This window comes from Papio anubis, chromosome 9, assembly GCF_008728515.1.
Source record: "Papio anubis isolate 15944 chromosome 9, Panubis1.0, whole genome shotgun sequence".
Taxonomy (NCBI): Eukaryota; Metazoa; Chordata; class Mammalia; order Primates; family Cercopithecidae; genus Papio; species Papio anubis.
This window is the reverse complement of record NC_044984.1, coordinates 104,659,836-104,667,972: the sequence shown is the minus strand read 5'-3', so window position 1 is coordinate 104,667,972 and position 8,137 is coordinate 104,659,836. Positions and strand designations below refer to the sequence as shown.

Below are 8,137 nucleotides of genomic sequence, written 5' to 3'. Positions count from 1 at the left end.
AAAGTCGTATCCTAAAATGTAAAAACTGTAAGTGTACAGTAGTTAATGAGCTCAGAACATCTGATAACTGCAATTTAAAATGGGCAAAAAGTTTCTGTGAGTCGGTCTAAAACCCAAAGCCTGCACAACATCACTTGATCTGAGCCACCTCTGAAGAGACATATAAGGCGGAGTGTGCTTACCTGTAATCCCATCACTTTGGGAGGCCGAGGCAGGTGGATCACTTGAGACCAGGAGTTTGAGACCAGCCTGGCCAACATGGTGAAACCCCTTCTCTATTAAAAATACAAAAATTAGCTGGCCGTGGTGGTACACACCTATGATCCCAGCTACTCAATACTCAGGAGACTGAGGCAGGAGAATCGCTTAAACCCAGGAGGTGGAGGTTGCAGTGAGCCAGGATCTGCACTGCACTCCAACCTGGGCGACAGAGACAGTGTTTAAAAAAAAAAAAAAGCCCCACAGATAGTGGGGTCACACCAGGTGAGTGTGCGGCCAGGAGAAGAAGCTGCCTGCCCCTTGGCCTAGACATGCTCTCCCGGATGCAGCCTGACCTCATGGGCTTCCTCAGCTCCAGGACCTGTCATTACTGTGATGAGAGAGGAGAGGCGAAGCCTCTTTGCCTTTCCCCTGACTCTAGGGGGAAGCCCAGCCCCACCACGCAGTCTCATCTCTGCATGGCAAGCTCGCCACCACACTCACATCCACTGGATCAGGGTCCCAGAGCCCAGGCCCCATGCATCACCCTCAGCTGGCACCCTCCCACCGTCCCCTTGACATGCCCCTCAGCTCTGCTGAGAGCCCCTGTGCTATCTTGGCTCTTCCGGCCCAGCACCTCCCAGGACGGATCCTCTCCCTGCAGCTCCAGCCGCAAGGTGACAGCCAGGTTGGAAGAGGTGGCTGAAGCTGAAACCACCTCACACGGGATTGAGAAAACACTCGGTCTGCATCAAAGAGTGGTGCTCGGAGGGGGCTGAAGCTGTCTCTTGGCACTGCGACCGTCACTCTAACCCAAAACCTCAAGGGCAGGGAGCTCCAGGAGGCAGGGACAGAACCAGGCTGCTCAGCCCTGTGCCTCTCCTGCCGAGCCACCTGCCAGGAGACCAGGCCCCTGACCAAGGACAGCCCCCAAATTCCCAGTCACCACAAGTTCTTTCTGGGTTCTGGAGTCCCACATGCCAGTATGGGGGTGTTTTAACTGAGTCATTTCTCTACCTTCCAGATTGTTCAGAGACCACCTGGGTCTGAAAAGCACCCTCAGAACCCATGGGCTGCTGGGGCAGTTAGCTATGCAGCCCCTGCTGCCTCCCCTGCCTCCTAGGGTGAGGACTAAATGAGCCCGTGTGGCGTTCAGCGTGTCACCCTTTGCGACATCCTCACAGGGGGAATGCCAGCTGGCCAGGCCTCTCTGGGGAGCTGGGGGTGGTTCTGTCCTCCTGGAGCCCTCTTGTCCCTGAAGGACCCTCAGCCAAGCAGGGAGGCAGGCTCCAGAGTCGGGGTGAGCCTTGCCCTTCAGTGAGACCTTTCATTTTTCACTTTTCAACCCCTGCTGGGCTCCAGGAACCTGATAGGTGTGTACCCTACTCATGGCTGATGGCAGGAGCTCTCCCTGCAGCCACAGCTTGGGGGCCACATTCCTGCCTCTGAATTCCTAGAAATGAGGCCAGCTTTTGCCCAAATCTGCAATCCGCAAACTAGAGCATGCGTCTCTGATGCAGGTTCCCAGGCCCAGCACCAAACTTTTATTGGAATCCAGAGGCCTGGCCCAGGCCCAGCGGTCTGCAGCTTTCACTTCCCACCGTGACTTCCTATTCTATGCAGGTGTTCCCTGAACAAGTATTGAGAAACCTGGGAGAGGGGAGCTCGAAGTTCCCAGCAGCTGCAGGCCTGACCCCAGAGGGCCCTTAGGAGATACACTCTGCAGCTGCCCGTGGGTGGGAAGAACCGGCCTCCGAAGGCCTCACCTGTGGCTTCCTGCGTTCCCAGTCCTACACTGGCTTACCTGTGGCAGGCCAGGGCCTGTGCAGAGCTGCTTCCCAGAGCTCAGGTGAGCTGGCCCTGTGAGCAGCTCTCTGGGGTTGTGCTCAGGCCTGCATTCCCTGCTGATGACAGGCAGTGAGTCCAGACTCCACATGCACCTCACCTCGTCCTCCAGGCACGGCTGTGGCCAGGTCACCAGGAAGCCCTGTGTTGGGAGGGGCCATTGAGGTAAGTGCCTTACTAAGGTTTTCCACTTTCTGCAGGAGCCTCTCTGCCCCAGGGCAGCAGGAGTGGCCTCAGTTGTCACCTCCCCTCTTGGGGTGCGGTGCAGGTCTGCCGTCCAGACGCCTCCAGGCCTGGGCAACCTCAGCACCCCTGCCCCTGCCGCACCTGGTCCACCACCAGCCTGGTCTAGGGTGTGGGGTTTTCCCAGATTGCTGTGGAAGGTCATTGGCAGCACAGCACTCGGCACCAGCAAGGTCAGGAACAAACCAAGAAGCCCACAGTGCAGCCTCCACAGCAGCCATGAAAAGAAAACATGAATTTTAAAATAACAGTGCCACCATGCACTGCTGGTGGGAATTTAAGGTGTTGCAACCACTGTGGAGAACAGTCTGGCGATTCAGAAATTCAAACAGTACTACCTTAGGATCCAGCGTTCCACCTCCGGGTGTATACCCGAAGAAGTGAGAGCCGGAACACCAAAAGATTGCACATCCATGTCCACGCAGCACTGTCCACAGTAGCAAAAGTGGAAACAACCCACGTGTCCTTAGATGAGTGGAGAAACAAACCAAGGTGCGTCTTTCGGTACAATGGAATATTACTCAGCCTTGTAGAGGCAAGTGACACATGCTACAACGTGGAGGAACTTTGAGAACGTTATTCTAAGTAGTAGAAGCCAATCACAAAAGGACAAATGCTGTATGACTCCATGAATCTGAGGTGTGCCTGGCACAGTCAGATTCATAAAGACAGAAAGTAGATTAGAGGCTGCCAGGAGCTGAGGGGAAGGAATGACTTAGTTTCTAATAGGGACAGAATTTCTGCTTAGAATGTTTAACAAGTTCTGGACATGGTGCAGATGGTCGCACATTTTATGTTATCTATGTTTTTTGACAATTAAAAAAAAAAATGGCCTGTAAGCCTGCCATCTGGATAACCCCAGTGAACACATCTTAATTTATGTGAAATATGGTGTGTACTTGTAATATATATGTGTTACATAAAATTACACATGGTTTAAAAAATTCAGGCCAGGTGCAGTGGCTCACATCTGTAATTCCAGCACTTTGGGAGGCCGAGATGGGCAGATCACTTGAGCTCAGGAGTTCAGGGCCACCCTGGGCAACATAGTGAGACCCCATGTCTACAAAAAAATTTTTAAATTAGCTGGGCATGGTGATACATCCCTATGGTCCTAGCTTCAATGCACACGGGAGCTACTTAGGAGGCTGAGGTGGGAGGATCACTTGAGCCCAGAAGGTGGAGGTTGCAATGAGCTGTGTTTGCACCACTGTACTCCAGCCTGGGTAACAGTGACACCTTCCCCCCCAAAAAAAAAAAAAAAATTTAAACCATGAAAGGCATAAAATTAGAAATACATATACTTTCCAATCCACTGAATTTATTGTCTCTCCCCAAAATAAGTTTCTGGTTCTACTTTTGTAAAAATAGTTTTGTGCTTTTTCTTAACTATATATATTATAAAAAATATTCTGCCAGGCACGGTGGCTCATGCCTGTAATCCCAGCACTTTGGGAGGCCAAGGCAGGTGGGTCACCTGAGGTCAGGAGATCGAGACCATCCTGGCTAACACGGTGAAACCCCGTCTCTACTAAAAATACAAACATTAGCCAGGCGTGGTGGTGGGGGCCTGTATTTTCAGCTACTTGGGAGGGTGGGGCAGGAGAATTGTTTGAACCCAGGAGGTGGAGGTTGCAGTGAACCGAAATCGTGCCACTTCAGCTGGGACGACAGAGTGAGACTCCATGTGAAAAAAATAAATAAGAGGCCGTGCTGTGCATAGGGACATTCTGTGCAGTGTCAGTGCACCCCTTAATCGTCGTACTGCAGAATCCATTCTGCAGAAGGAACAATTTCTGCAACCCTTCTGCTACTGGTGAACACTTATTTTCCAGTCTTGTACATAATTATTTCAGTCTGTGCTGTCATGAACATATTTTGCCATAATATTCCAGGGATATGCAGAAGTCAAGTTCCTTGCAGTGAAATTCCTGGGTCTCAGAGTGTGTGCATTGACATGTCTCATGGGTGCTGTTGGGTTACCCTCCAACAAGTAACAGGTGTGAGTGTCTGTTTGCATGCCCCTCATCAGCACCACTGTCATTAAGTGCTTTCGTTTGGTTTTTATTGTTTTTCCAACCTCAGATTTGATCAGTACTCCCTTGCTTTTATTTGCTTTAGCTACTATTCTTTTTTCTTTCTTTCTTTCTTTCTTTCTTTTTTTTTTTTTTTTTGAGACGGAGTTTCACTCTCTCTCTGGCACATGATTACAGGCATGTGCCACCACGCCTGGCTGATTTTGTATTTTTAGTTGAGATGGGGTTTCTCCATGTTGGTCAGGCTGGTCTTGAACTCCTGACCTCAGGTGATCTGCCTGCCTTGGCCTCCCAAAGTGCTGGGATTACAGGCGTGAGCCACTGCACCTGGCCTTTTTTTTTTTTTCCTAAGACAGTCTCGCTCTGTCGCCCTGGCTGGAGTGCAGTGGCACAATCTTGGCTCACTGCAACCTCTGCCTCCCAGATTCAAGTGATTCTCCTGTCTCAGCCTCCTGAGTAGCTGAGATTACAGGAATGTGCCACCACACCCATCTAATTTTTGTATTTTTAGCAGAGATGAGGTTTTGTCATGTTGGCCAGGCTGGTCTCAAACTCCTGACCTCAAGTGATCTATCTGCCTCGGCCTCCCAGAGTGCTGGGATTACAGGTGTCAGCCACCGCGCCCTGACTAGCTGCTATTTTTTTGTGTGTATGACAAGAGTCTTGCTTTGTCACCCAGGCTGGAGTGCAGAGGCGTGATCTTGGCTCACTGCAACCTCTACTTCCCGGGTTCAAGCGATTCTTCAGCCTCAGCCCCCTGAGTAGCTGGACTACAGGCTTGTACCACCATGCCTGGCTAGTTTTTGTATTTTTACTAGAGATGGGGTTTTACCATGTTGGCCGGGCTGGTCTCCAACTCCTGACCTCAGGTGATCCGCCTGCCTTGGCCTCCCAAAATACTGGGATTAGAGGTGTGAGCCGCTGCACTTGGCCCCTAGCTGCTATTTCTTTCTTTCTTTTTTTTTTGAGACAGAGTCTCACTCTGTCGCCCAGGCTGGAGTGCAGTGGTGCTATCTTGGCTCACTGCAGCCTCCACCCCCTGGGTTCAAGCAGTTCTCCTGCCTCAGCCTCCCGAGTAGCTGGGATTACAGGGATGTGGCACACACCCGGCTAATTTTTGTATTTTTAGTAGAGACGAGGTTTCACCATATTGGTCAGGATGGTCTCGAACTCCTGACCTTGTGATCTGCCTGCCTTGGCCTCCCAAAGTGCTAGGATTACAGGTGTGAGCTGTGGCACCCAGTCCCTAGCTGCTATTTCGTGAGTACTGCTCTGAGCAAGCCCACGAGACATGGCCTTTGCCTACATTACCACATCTCAGCCTCATACCCCCTGAAGTTGGAGAGGTAGAATTGGCCCCTTTCACAGATGAGCACACTGAGTCTCAGATGGACACATTAGCTGTTTTCGTCTGTCCAGAGCCTCCTGCCCTGGAGCTTTAGTATGGTCTTAATGGATCTCTCCACAATTGTATAATATATTCTGTTCCAGAGAAAACAGCCGCACTAAGCCCGCCTCACCGTCTGTTGCTGCAGGCCTCAGCCTTGCTGTGTCTAAAGGCTGCAGACAGTCTGGCAAGGACAGCGTGTCACGACACAGCTCTCGCTGGCCCCTTAAATCTTCCAGTGTCTCTCTCTTTGTAAACAACCCTCTGGTGACCTCCTTTGTGCTATTTTTTCTCCTTCTTTGGGTAAATTCTCAGCAGGGGAATTTTGGAGTGACAGTATAATCTTCTTTGGAACTTTCAAGGGGCCTGACTGGCTTGTCCTCTCTGTGTGGCAAACCCATACGCCCAGGTTGGCCCGGCAGCCTCCCTGTCTACCCAGGGAGCCCCTCCTTGGGCTTCAGGTTAGGGGCAAACCAGGAGCTCTGCAGTCTCTGAGTGTCTACCATGCTTCCTTTTGCTGGAGCTAGGAGCTTGTGCGCTCTGCGGTCCTCCCAGGCCTCCCCCTTAGGTTTCTCCAGGCTGTGGGATTTGGGGTCCCTCCCCCTTGCCTGGCTCTGCAGTTGGGGTGTTTCCTGGACTGAAGTCAGTTCCTCCCCTGTTGGGTGAGGGAGACTGCGCTTGATGAGGTTTTGTGGGGGGGCAGGAGCTGGCTTGCTTGTATCATCCCTGAGTCCCCCTCCTTTCAGTGCCACCTCCTAGGTACCCACCCTCCCCACTAGGAGGGCTGAGGCCTGGGGAAGGGCCTCTCTCCACCCTCAGGGGAAGCCTCCACCTCATGGCCTGTCACTGGCTGTGTGGCCGTGGGCAGCTCCCTTAGGTTCTCAGTGCCTCCGCGTTCCTTTGGTACAGGACTCAAGAGAGTTGGGTCCCCCACCCTGTTGTCAGGTGGGGGCATAACATGAAAGGGGATTTGTAGCAGGGGTGGCAGCACTTGAAGCCCTGGGTGGGGAGCAGCCTCTGAGGGCTAAACCTTCATCCTTGTCAGAACAGCGTCCCTGAGGATGGTGACCTTGCCTTCTGCCCCGTGGGCTAGGACCCCTTTGGCACTAGATCAGTGGATTTGACCTGAACCCCTAAGTGCTGGGCCTGGTCTTGCATAAGCAAGAGGCCCAGGGAAGTTATTTTTTTCATTTTTGGGTCATCCTCTACCCATGACCAGCTGGCCCCTCGGCCCCCAGGCCCATCTTCCCTGTCTGTCTCCACGGGGCAACAGAGGTTTGGTCTAGAAATTGAGTAGGAACCACAGCCAGCAGGGGTCTGTCCTTCAGAAAAGGTGGCTCCCAGACTGAAGCCCCAGCCGTGAGGGGCCCAAACGAGCTGACCCCAGGACCCCTGTAGGCCCAGGCCACTCCCAAATCTGTGCTCCTGCTGTTTGGTGAAGCCTACTAGTGTGACAGGAAGGGACAGAGGTGACCCCGTGTACATCCCCCTACTGGAACTTGTTCCAGAATGTTGGGCGTATACACATGCCACGCAGTGACCTGGGGGCAGCTTCTGTCCTCCTAGGGGAGGCCAGGGAGGGGCCCTCTCTGAGTCAAGGCTGTGTGGAGACCCCTGGGCAGATCTGGGAGAGTGGTCCCCATGCATAACGAACCTCCAGTGAGCCCAGCCCACGAGCCTGCCTGGGGCCTGGCAGGGATTTCTTGATTATTTTAATAAAAATGGGACATTGGTGAAATACAGCATACATACAGAAACATGTGAAAGCATAGTAAAAGTATTTACAAAACCACAGGAAAAATGTACACCGCCACTCAGGTAACAAAACAGAACATTTCCAGGACTCCCACATGCCTGTGCACCAGGCTGATCCCAGCTGGCCCTACCCCTCTAGCCCCACCCCTGCCAGAAGTACCCATGAGTCTGAATTTTGTTTTATTACTTCCTTTATTTTGTGACCCTGAAAGTCTTTTGAAGCTTGAGTAAATAACAACCTCATTTCTCTTGTCTGTAAAATAATACCATTATTCCCTTGTTTCATTTTTATTTTTACCACATTTTTATCCTAAACAATGCTTTTTTTTTTTTTTTTTTTTTTTTTAGGCAGAGTCTCAGTCTCTCGCCCAAGTTGGAGTGTTCAGTGGCACGATCTCGGCTCACTGCAACCTCTGCCTCCTGGGTTCAAGCAATCCTCCCACCTAAGCCTCCCAAGTAGCTGGGATTACAGGTGTGCACCACCATGCCCGGCTAATATTTTTTTTTTTTTTGTATTTTTAGTAGAGACAGGGTTCTACAGTGTTGGCCAGGCTGGTCTCAAACTCCTGACCTCGTGATCCACCCACCTCGGCTTCCCAAAGTGCTGGGATTACAGGCATGAGCCACTGTGCCCGGCAATTATTTGCTTGTTTTGAACTTTGTTGTATGTTGT

General features: G+C 51.7%; 1 pseudogene; it reads left to right on the top strand.

Moving 5' to 3' along the window:
• The first annotated feature begins 388 nt into the window (after nt 1–388).
• Nucleotides 389–3,234, top strand: LOC103876059 (annotated as a pseudogene).
• Nucleotides 3,235–8,137: the final 4,903 nt, after the last annotated feature.